Source organism: Panthera leo, chromosome B1, assembly GCF_018350215.1.
Source record: "Panthera leo isolate Ple1 chromosome B1, P.leo_Ple1_pat1.1, whole genome shotgun sequence".
NCBI lineage: Eukaryota > Metazoa > Chordata > Mammalia > Carnivora > Felidae > Panthera > Panthera leo.
The window spans coordinates 39,034,177-39,051,222 of record NC_056682.1 but is presented as its reverse complement, the minus strand read 5'-3'; the positions used below and the strand labels follow the sequence as shown (position 1 = coordinate 39,051,222).

The 17,046-nt window shown below is 36.6% G+C and overlaps 1 protein-coding gene across 2 annotated transcripts in view; it reads left to right on the top strand.

The window, feature by feature from the left end:
- PSD3 (pleckstrin and Sec7 domain containing 3) overlaps positions 1-17,046 on the top strand; it is a 727,438-nt gene that overhangs the window by 23,648 nt on the left and 686,744 nt on the right. For both annotated transcript variants that reach the window (XM_042934671.1, XM_042934669.1), the window contains exon 2: positions 7,009-7,057. The gene's annotated coding sequence lies outside the window, so the exon portion shown is untranslated. The remainder of the gene's footprint in view (positions 1-7,008; positions 7,058-17,046) is intronic.

Sequence of the window (17,046 nt, the reverse complement as noted above, 5' to 3'; positions counted from 1 at the left end):
TTGTGTGCAAATAGCCAACCTCTGTGGGACGGTGACAATGCATATTGTCTCAGGTAGAATTTCCCAAAAGAGGTCCTGAGACAGAGATGACTCCCAGGGGGATTATTGGGTGAGCTCTCAGAAACCACTCCTGTAAGAGAATGAGGGACATGGGCTCACACTGTATTCTCAGCATCTGGGGTGTGCTGAAACTTAACACTAGTTATAGGACGGAGGCCAAAAAGTGAGGTGGGGGCAGGTCTGATGGGGACACATACCTTGTGGGTAAAGGTTTCTACACTGTCTTCAAGAGGGGAATGCTGCTCTTAATAGGGAAGGGTGGCCCACTTCTGCAGAAGTTTGGGGAGTTAGGAGTTTCAAGATTGAAGGGCAAGCTAAAATCAACTCAGATGTCCTTGGCCAGAAGTTTCACCTTTTTTTGGAGGTCTGCTGTTCTCACAATTAGTCCTGAGCCTGGTAGTCACCTTTCTCTGTTTTCTCTGTCTAGCATTTGAGAGCCTTTTTGTATGCTTCAAGGAGGTCCTCTTGTGTCCGCATTTGGCTCTCATTTGTCTGTAAATTGCTCTCAGGTTTTCACTATCTTTTCTAGAATATCAACCTATCTTTGTAATAGCTACTGAATTACATTGTTACTATTTTCTCCAAACTTTTGACACATCTAGTACTTTATACCAGCTACCGGCATTTCCTTCCCCTGGTATAACCATTTCAATTTGCTACTGGTGAAAGTTTTAACAACCACAGTAAGTATTAGTTTCCTATGGCTGCCATAATAAAGTGAATGGCTTAGACAGAAATTTATTCTCTCATGGTTTTGGAGGCTGAAAGTCTGAAATCAAGGTATCAGTAGAACCATGCTTCTCCTGAAGACTCTAGGGGAGAAGTCTTCCTCCTCTTCCTATTTCTAGAGGTTCCTGACATCTCTTAAGTTGTGGCTACATGACTTCATGCTCGGCCTCCATCTTCACGTGCCTTCTTCCCTATTTGTCTCTCTCTGCATATTTCCCCTTTTTTCATAAGGATGACAATCATTGGACTTAAAGCAATCCTGAATCTAAGATGATTTTATCCGGAGATTCTTAACTAATTAACATTTTCAAAGACTATTTCCTTTTTTAAAAAAGTTTTTTAATTTTTCAAGTTTTTATTTAAATACTAGTTAGTTAATATACAGTGTAATATTAGTTGCAGGACTAGAAGTTAGTGATACATCATTTACATGTAACACCCAGTGCTCACCACAACAAATGCCCTCCTTAATACCCATCACTTATTAAACCCATCCCCCCTGCCCATCTCCCTGAAATCCTCAGTGTGTTCCCTATAGTTATGTGTCTCTTTTATGATTTGCCTCCCTCTATTTTTTCTTTTCTTTCCCCTATGTTCATTTGTTTTGTTTCTTAAACTCCACATATGAATGAAATCATATCGTATTTGTCTTTCTCTGACTTATTTTACTTAGCATAATACAATCTAGCTCCATCCACATCATTGCAAATAGCAAGATTTCATTTTTTTTGATAGATAATATTCCATTGTATATATATACCGTATCCTCTTTATCCATTCATTAGTTGATGAACATTTGGGCTCTTTCCATAATTTGGCTGTTGTTGATTATGTTGCTATGAACATCGGGGTGCATGTGCCCCTTTGAATCAGTACTTTTGTATCCTTTGGGTAAAAGCCGAGTAGTACAATTGCTGGGTTATAGGATAGTTCTATTTTTAACTTTTTGAGGAACCTCCATACTGTTCTCCAGAGTGGCTGCACAAGCTTTCATTCCCACCAATAGTACAGGAGGGTTTCCCTTCCTCCACATCCTCACTGACACCTATTGTTTCTTGTGTTGTTAATTTTAGCCATTCTGACTGGAGTGAGGTGATATCTCATTGTAGTTTTGATTTGTATTTCCCTGATGATGAGCGATGTTGAGCATCTTTTCATGTGTCTGCTAGCCATCTGTATGTTTTCTTTGGAAAAATGTCTATTCATGTCTTCTTCCCATTTTTAAATTGGATTTTTGTTTTTTGGGTGTTGAGTTTAATAAGTTCGTTATAGATTTTGGATATCAGCCTTTTATCAGATATGTCATTTGCAAATATTTTCTCCCACTCCACAGGCTGTCGTTTAGTTTTGTGGATTGTTTCCTCTGCTGGGCAGAAGACTTTTATTTTGATGATGTCCCAATAGTTTATTTTTGCTTTTATTTCCCTTGCCTCAGGAGACATATCTAGTAAGAGGTTGCTATGGCTGATGTCAAAGAGGTGGCTGCCTGTGTTCTCCTCTAGTATTTTGATGGTTTCCTGTCACACATTTAAGTATTTAATCCATTTTGAATTTATTTTTGTGTATGGTATAATAAAGTCAAAGACCCTATTTCCAGATAAGGTCATCTTCTGCGGTTCTGGATGGACATGAATATGGATGGTGGGGGAGAACACTATTCAATCCACTGTAGATAGCCAGTTTTGCCAGAGACTACTTGTGCTCAGTTTATCACTGATTAGAAGCTCCTCATTGCTAACCAGATGGCAAGCAATCCAGTTCCAAAACCCCAGATTACCTTTGTCATCCCACTCCTGATACCAACCTCACAAGTTTTATTCTCCAGGAAACAGACCCTGAAACAGAATTTAGCCCACAGAATATTAATTAGGGAATGCTCTTGGTACCTGTGGAAGGGAAGGAGAGGTCAAGCTGCAACAGCCTTAACCAATCCCACAGGAAGCTTTGGAGCTAACCTAAAATCCCCTGTCGTAGTCATCCTGGGTTGGGCCAAAACTGTTAGATGGTATGTACCAACTTCTATTAGTCACTGGATATGCATTACTCTGGGAAAGGCTTGACCTTGAATGAGGTGGCTCTTTGTAGCTGAAGTAATCTCTGGAGAGGCTGGCAACCAAAGACTGTCTGCTGACATACTCCCAGCAGTGGGCAAGAAGTCCTTCCTTCAAGGAGATTTGGGTGGTATGTCATTGTGTCGACCACAATACCTGAGAGGTGAGGATAATAGGGTGAAAATGGAATTACAGTTCAGTGAACACCCAGGCATATCCAGTTCTGAATCTCATGACATAGGACCCATTCTGGGCCCCACTATTTAATGAGTACAGCCTACCAGACCTTAGGAGTAGTTCAAAAGCTGAGCCAGGTTTAACACACAACAAGAAAATCTCTGTGGAGTTAGAAAATGCAGTGGCTATCACTCTATGACTTGGGATATAGTTGTATAATTATGTTAGAGAACAAATAAACTGATATTCAGGAAAAGTTAATTGACTTTCCCAAAGTCATCTAGTTATGGAGGTGAATATGAACTTTAACATTTTTAGTCATTTTAAAAATTATTAAATATCCAAACACACATACAACTGTGGAAAATAATTTAATGAACACCCAGGAGTGCACAACCCAACTTTAAGAAGTCCTAACATTTGGTTGTATTTGCTTCATATACTTAAAAAAAAAATCTTGGGGTGTCTGCCTGGGTGGCTCAGTTGGTTGAGTGACCTTGATTTCAGCTCAGGTCATGATCCCAGGGTCATGGGACTGAGCCCCACATCAAGCTCCTTGCTTAAGCAGGGAGCCTGCTTAAGATTCTCTCTATCTCTCTGTCTCTCTCTGTCTGTCCCTCTCCCTATCCCTCTCCCTGGCTTGCACTAGCACTCTCACTCTTTCTCAAAAAAAAAAAACAAAAACAAAAAAACTTAACAGTTAAAGAAAGCTTTTACATTTATTACTCTGACCCTAATTCTCCCTCTCCTTTTACAGAAAGAACTAGTATGAATTTAGTGTTTATCATTCAGATGACTTTTTTGTCTTACACTATCTATGAATGTGTCCATAAATAATTAATAATATTATAAAGCATGTCTCAAGCTTTATGTAAGTGAATCATACCAAATTTATCATTCTGCAACTCACTTTGTTCATTCAAAATTATGTTTTTGAGATTTATTATGAGATTTAGCCATGTTGATACATGTAACTCTATTAATTTAAACTATTTTATAATATACTATTCAATGAAAATGCTATATATATATATATATATATGTATATATATATGTATGTATATTCTTTTATTATTGGACATTTGGATTGTTTCCAATTTTCACTTTTATGAACAATGCTGCAATGAAATTCTTGTTCGTGTCTCTTAGAGCACATGTGAACGAACTGGTGAGTATATATTTAGAAATGGAGTATTGGCTTTTGGGACATGTACATCAGGGCTGGGACCAGGGTGAGGCAAGCAAAGTACATGGAGCACAGTTTTCAGGTGGACTTCATTCTCAGGTGCTAACCTGCACTCACATGATCCTGAGAGTGCATGCCTACTTCAGCGTCGTGCCCTGGGCACCTGACTTGACTCATCCTGGTAGACCCCAAGAGCAAACATTGTGAGCTTTCATAAATATCACCAAGTTGCTCCTCCATATGTTTGAACCAATTTACTTTCTCATTGGCAACTTGTGAGAGTCCCATTTATATCACATTCTTGTTAAATTTGATGTCAGACTTTAAAATTTTTTGCTACTCTGATGGATGTGATCCAGTTTGTTAGTTTAATTTACATTTTGTTTATTACTAGTAAATTTGAGCACATCTCCTAAGTTTATTAACCCTTCAGATTCCTTTTTTTATGGCTTGCCTTTCGTATTGTCTGCCTGTTTTTCTATTGTATTACTTATATTTTTCTTACTGGTTTATAAGTGTTCTTATGTTCTGGATCCTAATTCTTTACATTCTATGGGTTGCAGATATTTTCTCCTAGTCTGTCCTTAGTCTTTTATTGTGTCTTTTGTCATATAAAAGTTTTACATTTTATTATACTCAAAAGTATTTATTGTTACATCTGTTGATTGTATTTTTCTCTTCCCCACCCCTGAACCTGGTGTTATAAAAGGTATCTTTATAAATTTTACTCTGAAATCAACAGTTTTACTTTTTACATTTGTTTTTAGTACACTTGAAATGTATTTTTGTGTATGATATAAAGTTTCTACATGAATAACCAATTTTCATAAAGATAATCACTAAAATGTTTGAAAAATATTCCTAATTTTTGACTCAGAAATTATATGATTAAGATTTATCCCAGGGGCACCTGGGTGGCTCAGTCATTTAAGCATCCGACTTCGGCTCAGGTCATGATCTCGTGGTTCATGAGTTAGAGCCCCACTGTGCTGACAGAGCCTGGAATCTGCTTCATATTCTATGTTTCCCTCTCTCGCTGCACCTCCCTCATACTCTGTCTCTGTCTCTCTCAAAAATAAATAAAACATTTTTAAAAATGTAAAAGATTTATCCCAAAGAAAGGAAAAGAGGTGTATGCAGAGTTACTAGGATGAAGATCACATCATTGCTTATTATATGGAAGAATTGCAGATAATCCAAATATTTAACAGTGGAAGAATGGGTAAAATGAATTTGATTATTGTTATATAATGCTATATAGTTATAAAAATAACACTTTTGAAGAAAATTAAATGACATGGCAATAAACTAATGATAGAGTCTCATGTGGAAAAGGCCAGTTAAAGCCGTGTATATGTAGGGAATGAATAAATCATGGGGAAGGAAGGTACAGCATAGGGAATACAGTTAATGGTATTGTAATAACGTTGTATGGTGACAAGTGGTAGCTACACTTGTGGTGAGGGTGAGCATAGAATAAAGTATAGACTTGTGAAATCACTATTTTGTACACCTGAAAATAATGTAGCATTGTATGTCAACTAGACCTCAATTAAAAAAACCCAGTGTACATGATTTAATCTTATTTTGAAAAGAAAAAATATATATACACACAAGATAAGCTGAAAAGTTATTTATTGAACTATTAACAGTTGTTGTCTCTGGGTCATGAAATTATGGGTGGGTGATTTTATTTTATTTACTTCTCTTTTCACAACTATATTTTCTATGTATTATATATTTTACTTTTATATTTATATATTTTTTATATTTATATATTTTACTTAATATATTTTACTTTTTAATAAAAAATTGGAAGTTATTTAAAAATAATCAAGGATTAAGGTTAACAGAGTACTCTTATCTGATTAATGAGGAACAGGTAGACTTTGTTATCTGTAATGTGGTTACAGTGATTGAAAGCCCAGAATCTTAATGACAGGACTGAAGTCAAGCATCCTGCCCACAGTCCTCCATACTTATATGACCACATGTCCTGATTTGGGGTTCAGAAAGCATAATTACATTACACCTACATTATGGGTGCAGAGGTTGTTGAAACCATATAGACTTTCAAGGCAATATCATAACCATTTTTAATCAGGATTTATTTTTATACAAGTAGAAGTCAAAATTGCGGTTCAACAACTAAAATTTCATGAGATAAGTGTAGGCATTCTGGCAGTTATGAAAGACGCCATCTTCTTTGAGAAGAGACAGGAAGTTTCTTACCACAGAAGGATGTCATATATGATTTGAAAACAGCTGCTCTTGAAATTGTGCAGTAAGTAGAAAGTCCAAAATTTCTCCCAACCCCCAGCAAGACACATATGCAGGATGTTTTGTGCAAAAGAAAAAAAAAGAAAGAAAATAAAAGAAAAAGAAAGAAAAAATCCTGAAAAGTTAAAGCTAGAACTATAATTTTTTATATTTTGAAAATTTTAAAAGTCATTAAAAGTAGTAAGATTAATTTAATAGATACATTGTACCCAGAAGTGTGCTAGTCAAGGTTAACAACTGACTCTCCAGAGGAATAAAAAACTTCTGCTTTGTACCATTTGCTGATTTCTGTGATGTAAATACTTCCCCCGTGGCCAATTCAAGCCATCGTGGTGACATCCTTGAAAAGGGAGTTGGGGAGAGATGCACAAAATTCACTCTTCCTGTGTGATCCAGATCCAGCACACCACTGATTGTACCCCAATAGCCATAATTACAAATATTAACAATTTTTTCATGACATTTTCCACAAAGGAAATAAAACATTATGAACAATGTTGAAGTCCTCCTTGTTTGTCTTCACAGATCCACCTCCTTATCTTCCTTCCCCAGAGACACCACTATCAAGAATCTGGTATGTATTCTTCCAGACTGCATTTTCATACCTTTATTACAATATATATGTAGTCAAAGCAATAATTATGCTTTTCATATTTTGAATTTTACCTACTACTATCATATTATACATATTCTTCATCTTCCTTTTCTCTCACATTATGTTTATGGAGTTTATTCATATTGTTACATATAGAGGTGGTTCATTTTTTATAACTGCTGATTGTGCTCAATTATTTGAAAATACCACAACTTATTTATCCATCCTCTTATTAATAGACTTTTAAGTTGCTTTCAAATTTTGGTAATACAAGTGATGTTGTAACTGCTCTAGATATATCTCAGTATGTAAAGTTACAATGCTCAGAATTAAAACAAATGAATTGTAGGGGATGGTAATTTTCTACATTAGTAATATTGACAAATAGTACAAATTATTCCCTAAGTTTTTGTACCAATTCATACTCCAGGTAGAAATATATGAGTATTTCTTATTTTCATATTGAAAATATTTCATATTTTCTTATATGAGTATTTCTTATTTTCATATTGCCAATTTAGAGTATCACAGGGATTTTTAAATGTCATCAACCTTAGGGTATGAAAAAGAACTTGGTTCTAACTGGCACTTCATGGATTACTAGTTAGTTTGAACATTGTATTAGGGTGAAGGCTAAGCTACTGTAACACATAGGCCACACAGATATAGTAGTTTTTAAAAAGGACATTTCTCTCTTGTATAACAATCTTATGTTGGGTAGTCCAGGCTGGTAAGGTGGCTTGACTCCACAGTTATTCAAGGATCTTTCCTTTTGTTACACTACTATCCTGTAGGTCATCATCCTTGTCTTCATGGTTACAACAACAACAGGTTGTTGCCACATACCAACTTTTGGGAAAAGATTAGAGAATTTTTGGAAAAACATTGTTCATAGGCAAATAAGGCAGAAGCTGCACACATCCCTTCCACTCACATTCCACTGGCCCTACTTAGTTTTATAGAGGCGTAGGTGCATCCTTAGTAGGATGCTGGGAAATGTAGTCCTTTGCTGGACAACCATGTGTCCAGGAAGAAGGGAAGAAGGTAGGAACTAACATTCCTTCTTAAGCAGATGTTTGTTGACCTTTTGGGCTTTATCTTCTATGACTCAACTGGTAATACATTTTGTCCATTTTAATTTTGTTTGCTTTTTCTTATTGATTTATAGGAATTCTTTATATGTGGTAGTTTGCTTACTTACAATAAATTTGATCACCTAAAATGTATCAGTACACATATATCAATAAAGGAATTTTAAAATATTCTAGTGTACATTTAAAGGAATTACTTGTTATTTAAACTAGTCATATCACATTCTTTTGATAAATTAAGATTTCCTTTATAAAGTAAATAATTCCCACTCATCCCAATTTTCTTTTTTCTGGAAATATGGAATCTCACCTACTCTGTTTAAAATGAGATGAGGCACTTGGGTGGTTAAGTAGGTTAAGTATCCAGCTTCAGCTCAGGTCACAATCTCATGGTTCGTGGGTTTGAGCCCCATGTTGGGCTCTGCTCTGACAGTGTGGAACATGCTTGGGATTCTCTCCCTCTCCCTCTCTCTCTGCCTTTCCCCCATCCTCGAAATAAATAAATAAAGTTAAAAAATAAAATGAGGGGCTCCTGGGTGGCTCAGTCAGTTAAGCATCCAACTTGGGCTCAGGTCATGATCTCAGGGTTTGTGGGTTTGAGCCTGGCATCATGCTCTGTGCTGACAGCTCAGAGCCTGGAGCCTGCTTTGGATTCTGTGTGCATGTCTTTCTCTGCCCCTCCCCTGTTTGCACTCTTTCTCTCAATAAGTAAATAAACATTTTAAAAATTAAAAATTAATAAATAAAATGAAATGGACCTACAATACTCCATTGACTTCTAAACATCATTGTTTTATGGTAAGTTTTTTAGGTTAACATAAGTTCTCAAAGCTAACACTTAGAAACTTTGTAGTTTCTTAGATTCTGGTGAAATTACTGAACCTATAAGAAAATCTGACAACCTGTATGATGTTGTGGTAATTTTCTTAACCACACTGAGTTTCCATTATCTCAATTGTAAGGATGATATGATTTGCTCTGCCTACTATATGAGATTGTTTTAAGGATTAAGGAAGATAATATAGGGGAATGCTCTATAGAATGCAGAACTTATATAATTGTTAGGAATTAGACTTATGAATAGGATTCAAGTAACATGCATTAGATTTCATTTGAAGTCTCATAAATCTTGTTTTCAGTTCCACAACATACTCTATATATCATCTACACACATATTCCATACTCCATTATCAGGACCTGACTTTTGACAGTCACTACCATCTCTGGGTGTGAGTGTAGGTGTAGGGTGGAAAGACAGCCATGTGGTTGAGCACATCTATGTAGGATAAGACTCTTCTGAGAATTGGTTTTATTCAGGGCTGTTTCTTTCCTAATGACAACCTAGGAGACACTTTCCAGACTGTTTTCAAACAGTTTTCAGCTAAACCTCATCATGTCAAGTTGTGCCTTGGAGTTTCTATTACTGATTCAGGCCAACCCAGCTTGTCATTCGTCACTGTTTTCACTAGGGAAAATTCTCAGTTTCCTGGAATTTTGCATCCAGCCTGTCACACACAATTAAACCCCATTACAGTTAGGTGGGAGACATATAAATGACGTCTCCCCCTCTTAACCTGATCCATCAGCTCCTCTCCCCAGTATCTCTGTGCCAGCACAACCCTGCATGGCAGTCCTTTGGTGTGGCCAAGGAAAAAGAGGCTAATGGGGACAGAGGGGGAAAGAATGCTCTGGAATGTGATTTTTGCTTTATTAGTAATAAACTGATTTTTAAAATTTAGACAAAAGAATTCTATCAATGCATTAAGAAGTGAGTATATAGAAGTATCATTATTTTATTGATATACTTGAAGTTTGTTTTATTTCTTTTTCTTTTTTTTTTTAATTTATTTTTTTTAAGTCAGCTCCAAGCCCAGCATGGAGCCCATTGTGGGGCTGGAACTTACAACCTTGAGATCAAGACCTGAGCTGAGGCCAAGAGTCAGATGCTTAACAGACTGAGCCACACACGCACCCCTTGAATTTTGTTTTAAAAGTGAGAACAACAGTGTTCTTGTGACAAAATGCAGGACAATTATTTTAATGCTGTGTAGCTTACACCTGCAGATGATAGGTATGCCTAATGGGAAAGACCATCCTGTCTTCTGAGCAAACATGTCCCTAAACTTTTTATTTGCTGCAGTAAAATTAGACTATAATTATGAGGTATTGAAGTAAGGCATATTTCACAGAGATAACATATAATATTAAATTAAAATATATATACCTGTTTGCTCAATGGATACCAAAGATAGATAATATACCTGCCTATGCACATCATGTGAGGAATTTTCTATAAAAAGTTAACAACAAAATCATTATTTTTTTTTATTAGAAACTCTCATTTCTTGGTGCCTGACTATGTTCTAAACACTGTGCTGAGCACATTTTACATGGTCTCATGTCACCACTATTACATTACTGTTTCTAACGAAAAATATACTCAAGGAATCCCAAGGTTTAGAGGGTTATCTGATTTGACTTATACCATTTGACTTACAGCAGCTTTTCCATTAATGTGATCCTCTTCACTTCATGGCACCTAGTAATCACTTATTTCTACTTCTGTCTTTTTGGGGGTAGGATAAGGGCATCAATAGATTAAACTAAGAGCTTGGATAATAGGTATTAGAGATAGAAGGGACCTTGTGAAACCCAAGCCAGCCTTCTGCCTTTAGATGATTATGTACAGGAGGGCAGGAGAGGTTTATCACCTTCTCAATGCCAGACAGCTAGAAAATAGCAGATGAAAACCATAGTCCAGATCTTCTATTAAGATCCTGTCTCCAAGATCTCCCTCTCCTAACTGACTTTTTTTGTGAGAACAAGAGTCAGTGTGTGTTGATATATGGCACATTTGTGCCATTGGTTCTTCTTGACCAGTTGCACTTTCAAAATCATAGAAAGAAGAGGTGAGAGTAGAACATGCTTTTAGGAAAAGCAGCTAAGACTAAAATCTATAGCTCTACCCCAAGGAATAAGATCATAACCTTATCCCAGCCCAAGCTGTAACAACATTCTACCGAGATGATGAAACAAACATGTCTTCCTCCTGCTTCACCTCTTCTACTTAAGCATGTCTGTTCCATCCCTCCCATCTGCTGACATTCCAAACCTCAGGGCAGGCTGAGGATCCAGTACATGAATAAAAAGGGAAGGTGCTAAGAGGAACTTTCTGCCAATCTCAAGTGGCTTTTAAAAATGTATAAATGGTAATTAGCATAAACAGAGCTCATTTTAGTGTGTGTTTGTGTGCGTGTGTGTGTATTGGAAAGGGAACACTCTTCCTGATGACTATGCCTGAATGCTGGTCTTTCCTGACCTAGTGATGAGATTTCCTGCATGGCAAAGAAATAGCCTCTCACTCTATGAAAAGAGACAGTCCCAGAGAAATCTCTGGAAAGACAGATCTAAACAAACATAGACAAGACATTGATTTAATGCAGATGCTGACACTACCAGGAAAATGAGAAGAAAAGGGAATATTTGGGAAGAAGCTGAAGCATCTCTTAGAAAGGAAAGCAAAGGAATGCATTAAAAGACCAAGAATTGGCAGCAAGAAAATTACCTTGTGACATTCATAAACATGTCACCAGAACACGTAAAGAAGTGATTCTGGGAGCAATAGAGAACCTGGAGCTGTAACAGAGGATAAGGAATCCAATCAAAACATGAAGCTAGGGGTGCCTGGGTGACTTAGTCTGTTAAGTGTCCAACTCTTGATTTTGGCTCAGGTCATGATATCACGGTCATGGGATGGAGTCCCTCATTGGCTTCGTTGGGCACGGAGCCTGCTTGAGACTTCTCTTTCTCTTCCTCTTCCTCTGTCCCTCCCCCATTTGCACTCTTGCTCCCCCTCTCAAAAAACAAAACAAAACAAACAAAAAAAGCCATGAAGCTTGTTCACATCCAAGCTGTGAAACTATTATCTCCTTGGTAAGGAGGGATTGAGGCTCAAACTGCACTCACCCTAGCATGATTTATTTACAGATAAATTATATATCTATAATTAAGCACATGGATTTAACTGAAATGCTTAGCCACAATATTACACATACCATGTTTGTTAAATTATACTTAAATGACCTCTTTCTGTTTAAAGTACCATTAGGGAGCTGGGTAGTGGGGTGGAGTGGGGAAAAGAGGAGGAAGGGATGGAGAACTCCAAGAATAAGCTATATTTTGCAGAGCAAAAGACTATCGTAGGTTGGGGCTCTCTGTACCTTTACCTACTTGCTGGAGAAGAGGGTATGTTGGAGTTAATATCTTCACATGGAAGGTCCATCAGCAGACTTGAGGCTGTGCTGGTGGACTGAGTCAGTGAGTGAGTCAAATCCCTGCTCCACCCAGGAGCAAAATGACAATAGAGTCTTTCAGGGCATAGGTGTGAGTCATGTTTGAGCATCAAACCCTGCAATGCAACACCATGACATCACCTCTATAGCCTACTATTTGGCCCACAGAACAGCTGTGGAAGCAGTGATTGAATCTGAATCAAATTCAACTCTATTAAGTTAACCTTTGCAAGGTCAACATCTGCTACTTGCTCTTTAGCCAGCCAGCAATCTAGAAAATGAGTGTAGATGACTTGGTTAATGAGGCTTCAATAATAGAAATCTGGGTACTGATTAAATTTTGTGCAGCATGTCTTTGTGGATGCTAGTGTATCTTGCTAGGTTTCTCAGAGTTTCTCAATTATATCTCAAAAATTATAACAGCAAATGCTCTTTTAAAAAGTATCCTATAGACAATTAGCATGAAATATATATATATATATATATATATATATATATATATCTGAACAACTTTATGTGTATATATACACATATATCTATATATGCATATACACACATATACATATAAGTTTCTGAATGCTTTTGTATTTGTATATATGTATATATAGGCATACATGTTCGCTACAGTATTTTTTATTGCAACAATAAATCCAGCAATAAATACCCAACAATAGGATATTTTTAATTAGATTATGGCCCATACATACTGTGTAATGTTATGGAGCTCTTGAAAAGAAACAAGTGTATTAGCACACATGATTATTACAACCTATTATGAAAGAGAGTGATGTGATAGAAAAATTATGTAATAGGGTCCCATTTATGTAAAAAAAAAGGATATATATTAATTAAGGCTTAGACAGTCTCTGAAAAACTGGGAGAAAATAACTATTAACTGGGTTAGTCTCTGGAGAAGGATTTGAGGACAGGTGAAGGTAGAGAGGTGGGAGGGAGAATCTGTTTGTTAAGATGAGTTTTTTTTTTAATGTGTCTTCTAAAATACAGCAAACATTAAATAAAGTCACAATAATTGCACCCAATATTCAGAGGTCAAACTACCATTATGAAGATACTGGCTGCTGAACATATACTATAAATGTGGTGTCAAGTGTCCATGAACAAGGATTCAAGTGACCCCAAAGCAATTTCATTGTTAATATTTTATTCTGCCATGCCTTCTCTTTAGCACCATTGTCAAGGAATTGGGGCATTCTCTTTCTAGATATTTTCTTTCTCAATTACTCAATCATTGATCTAATAACAAAAGGAAGCTATTAGAGACTCTATGTGCCAGATATTACTCATCCTTGATAAATTGATGCCCAAGGGAATATGAAAAAAAGGGACATCAACAAAAATAGAATGTAATTCACATTGATTAAATCAATATGTGCCAAACAGTTCATTTTGTGGGACAGGAAAAATAGCAACATATATTAAGAAATCTAACAAGTGAACATAGGAGATTATGGCCCTCCTAGGATTCAATTATTCAATGGGTTTTTCTTGATTATGTATTTTGCATTAGGCATTATGCTGAGGGTGAGTAGTGGAACAGTATGGTGAAAGGAAGAGAGAGTTAAAATAGTAATTAAAATGCATTGGAATAAGAGGTAAAGTGAAGGTCAAGAGGAAAGCACATTTAAGCAAGTACAAAATGGCATATAAACATGAAAGAATGAGATATTGAAGGGAAGCAAGAATACTGCTCTTCTTGGGTGTGGAGGGTACATATCCCAAACTGTCTATTCAATATGTCCAGTTAGATATCTAATAAGCATCTCAAATTTAATACACCCCAAGCTGAGCTTCTTATTCCTCCACTCTCCACTTTCCACCAGCTCCTCCCATGGTCTTCCTTTTTGTAGTTTATGGCAACCACATCCTTCAGTTGCTCAAACCAAATGCCTAGAAATTACTATTGAATCCTCTCCATACTCCATTTACAAGGTTTCAGAAAATATTTCTGGATCCCCTGAAAGGATCCAGACCTGATCATGTCTCACTAGCTTTATTGTTTCCATCCTGGTCCAAGGTACCATCACCTCTGGCAGGGTTGCCTCACTTCAATCTATTATCTACATAGCAGAGTGATCTGTTTCTACAGTAAGACAGATCATGTACTTGTCCAGATCAAACCCACCTTGATTCTCATTTCACCTAAAGAAAAAGCTAAAGTCCTCCCTGTGGTTGGTCAAGGTCCTGAATTATTGGACACTTCTCTCCTCATTCTGCTTCCCTTCCCTCTACTTCCTCTTCTTACCCCCTCCTCTCCACCCACAGGCATCTAGCTCTTCCTCCAGCCTCTCCCAGGCACACTTGTTCTACACCCTCCACTTTTTATTCAATAAACCTTCTCAGTAAGTCTTCTTAATACCTCTATATAGATTGCAATCTCTTCTTTTTTATTTTTTCATATCACATATAACTATCAAACACATTCTATATTCTATGTATTTATTTTGCCATCTAGAACCCATCTCCAGAGTATAAGTTCCAGAAAGATATAGATTTTTGTCTGTTTCTGTTCACTGCTGTATCCTCAGAACCTAAAATAACAATAAGAATATTATAGACATTCAATAAATATTTATAAAATTCATTAACGAATGAGTGGGGTCTGAATGAGGTATAAAATGATCAAAGTTGAGCTTGAGGGGATACACTAGGGCCCAGATCTTGAAGGTGCCATAGAGAGGTGGTTATACCATTTGTGTGTGTGTTGTGTGTGTGTGTGTGCATATCATAGATATGCAAATATATATACAGCACAAAGAACACAACAGGTGGGGGAAAGACAGGAAAAAATGTTTAAAAGTTTTTACAATAGTATTTGTCAGTAAGTATGAAGAAAATGAGACAGATTCCAGAAATAGTTTTAAGTATAATTCATGAGATATAATAGCTAAATTAATGTGGAAGGTGAAGCAGAAGGAAGACCCAAAGGTAGCTCTGAGTTCCTAGTCTGGGTGTTTGGGCGCTTAAGTGCCACTAAATTAAGTGTGAATATATGACCTGCAAGGGAGGTAATAAAAACCAATAGTGGTATCTTCCAGGAGGAAAAACAACCTGGCTGACTTCTGGGCTTTATAATCAATCTCATGCTATGAGTGAGTTTTCACGTGGTACATGAGTGATTTCCTGCAGCAGACGGTGAACTGTCCTTTCATTTCGTGACCACATAGTCCCCAATATGAACAGGAATCTAAGGCTGGAAATGTGGTGAGATTAAAAATAAGCAATTCATACTTAGATTGGAAACACTTGAAACTTATTAGATAATACTACAAAGTTTTATGACAGAGTGTGCTAAGGCAGCAAAGAAATCTAATGGCCACAAAAACAATTCATATCCCGCTAAACAGAAGAAAAGAGGAGAAGTAAATAATAGATAAGGGGATGCTGATGTAACAGTTGTTAACGTTGTATAACATGATGGAGTATGGATCACAACATGTAGGCTGGATTTGTTTTGTAAAAGCGTCTTAGGACATGCTTTTAACACAGATGAAATTTATTTGCATACTAAACGTGTAAGCCTATTCTTAGCATATTCATGTAAACACATTCTTCTGCAAAGAAACACACTCCTCTCATTTTTCTTGAGCCATATGATCCTCTCAATCTAGCTTTCATTTTCTAACTTTTGATAAAGACACAAACCTAAGAAATGCTTCATTTTTCTCTTCACTTCATTATAAGAAAAATTCCAGTGTAATAAAAGCAAGAGGCAGGCGCAATGATCAGCGGCCCCTGTCAGCTGGCCTCCATGGTGGGTGAGAAGTCCTGACGGGTGTGCTCCTGGGAATGTCAGTCTGACAGCTGCCGAGAGGAGACAGAAGTCCAGGTTTTCAGAAGAAATGTCCTTTTAAAAAAGGTTAGCAAGCAGGTAAAAAAATGTTAAAGCAACATGTGGGTCGAAGCATACACAAAATCTGAACACATCTGCTGGCTTGAGTACAAGTTTGAGCTCTGCTTTAGAGTTTCAAAATTCTTTAAGGCACATTCTCTTGCTTGACTTCTTAACAATCCAGTGAGACACGATTGCTTACACTTTCCTTCTCTGGTCTGGTAGTGACCTGAGAAGACAAGAGGCTTACCCACATTACCTAAACCCAAGCCTTCTCAAGGCTAAACTTCTCAATCTAAATCTTAGGCTCTGTCTTCTATTGCATTTTGTTGTTTTAAATGTTCAGAAGATTGAAACAGACTTTGGATTCTGCCTTCTTTTTCCTTCCAAGTTCTACAAATTATTTGAGACCAAAGAAAATATACAAAAATAAATTGTATATGTGTAATTTTATTGAACTTGCCTTATGGATTATAAGAAAAAAATAGAGTAATCATGAACATTGTAGCAAAGTTTACTGTTTTTCAAAATCTTAGATAACTTGATACTTGTTATATCATATAGTATTTGTCTTTGTCTGACTTACTTTACTTAGCATTATATTCTTTTGGCTCATCCATGTTGTCACAAATGGCAAGATTTCATTCTTTTTTATGGCTGAGTAGTACTCAGCTATATGTTTGGTGAGATTTGGGACATGATTTGGTGATTGGATATAAACACAAAGGATTAAAT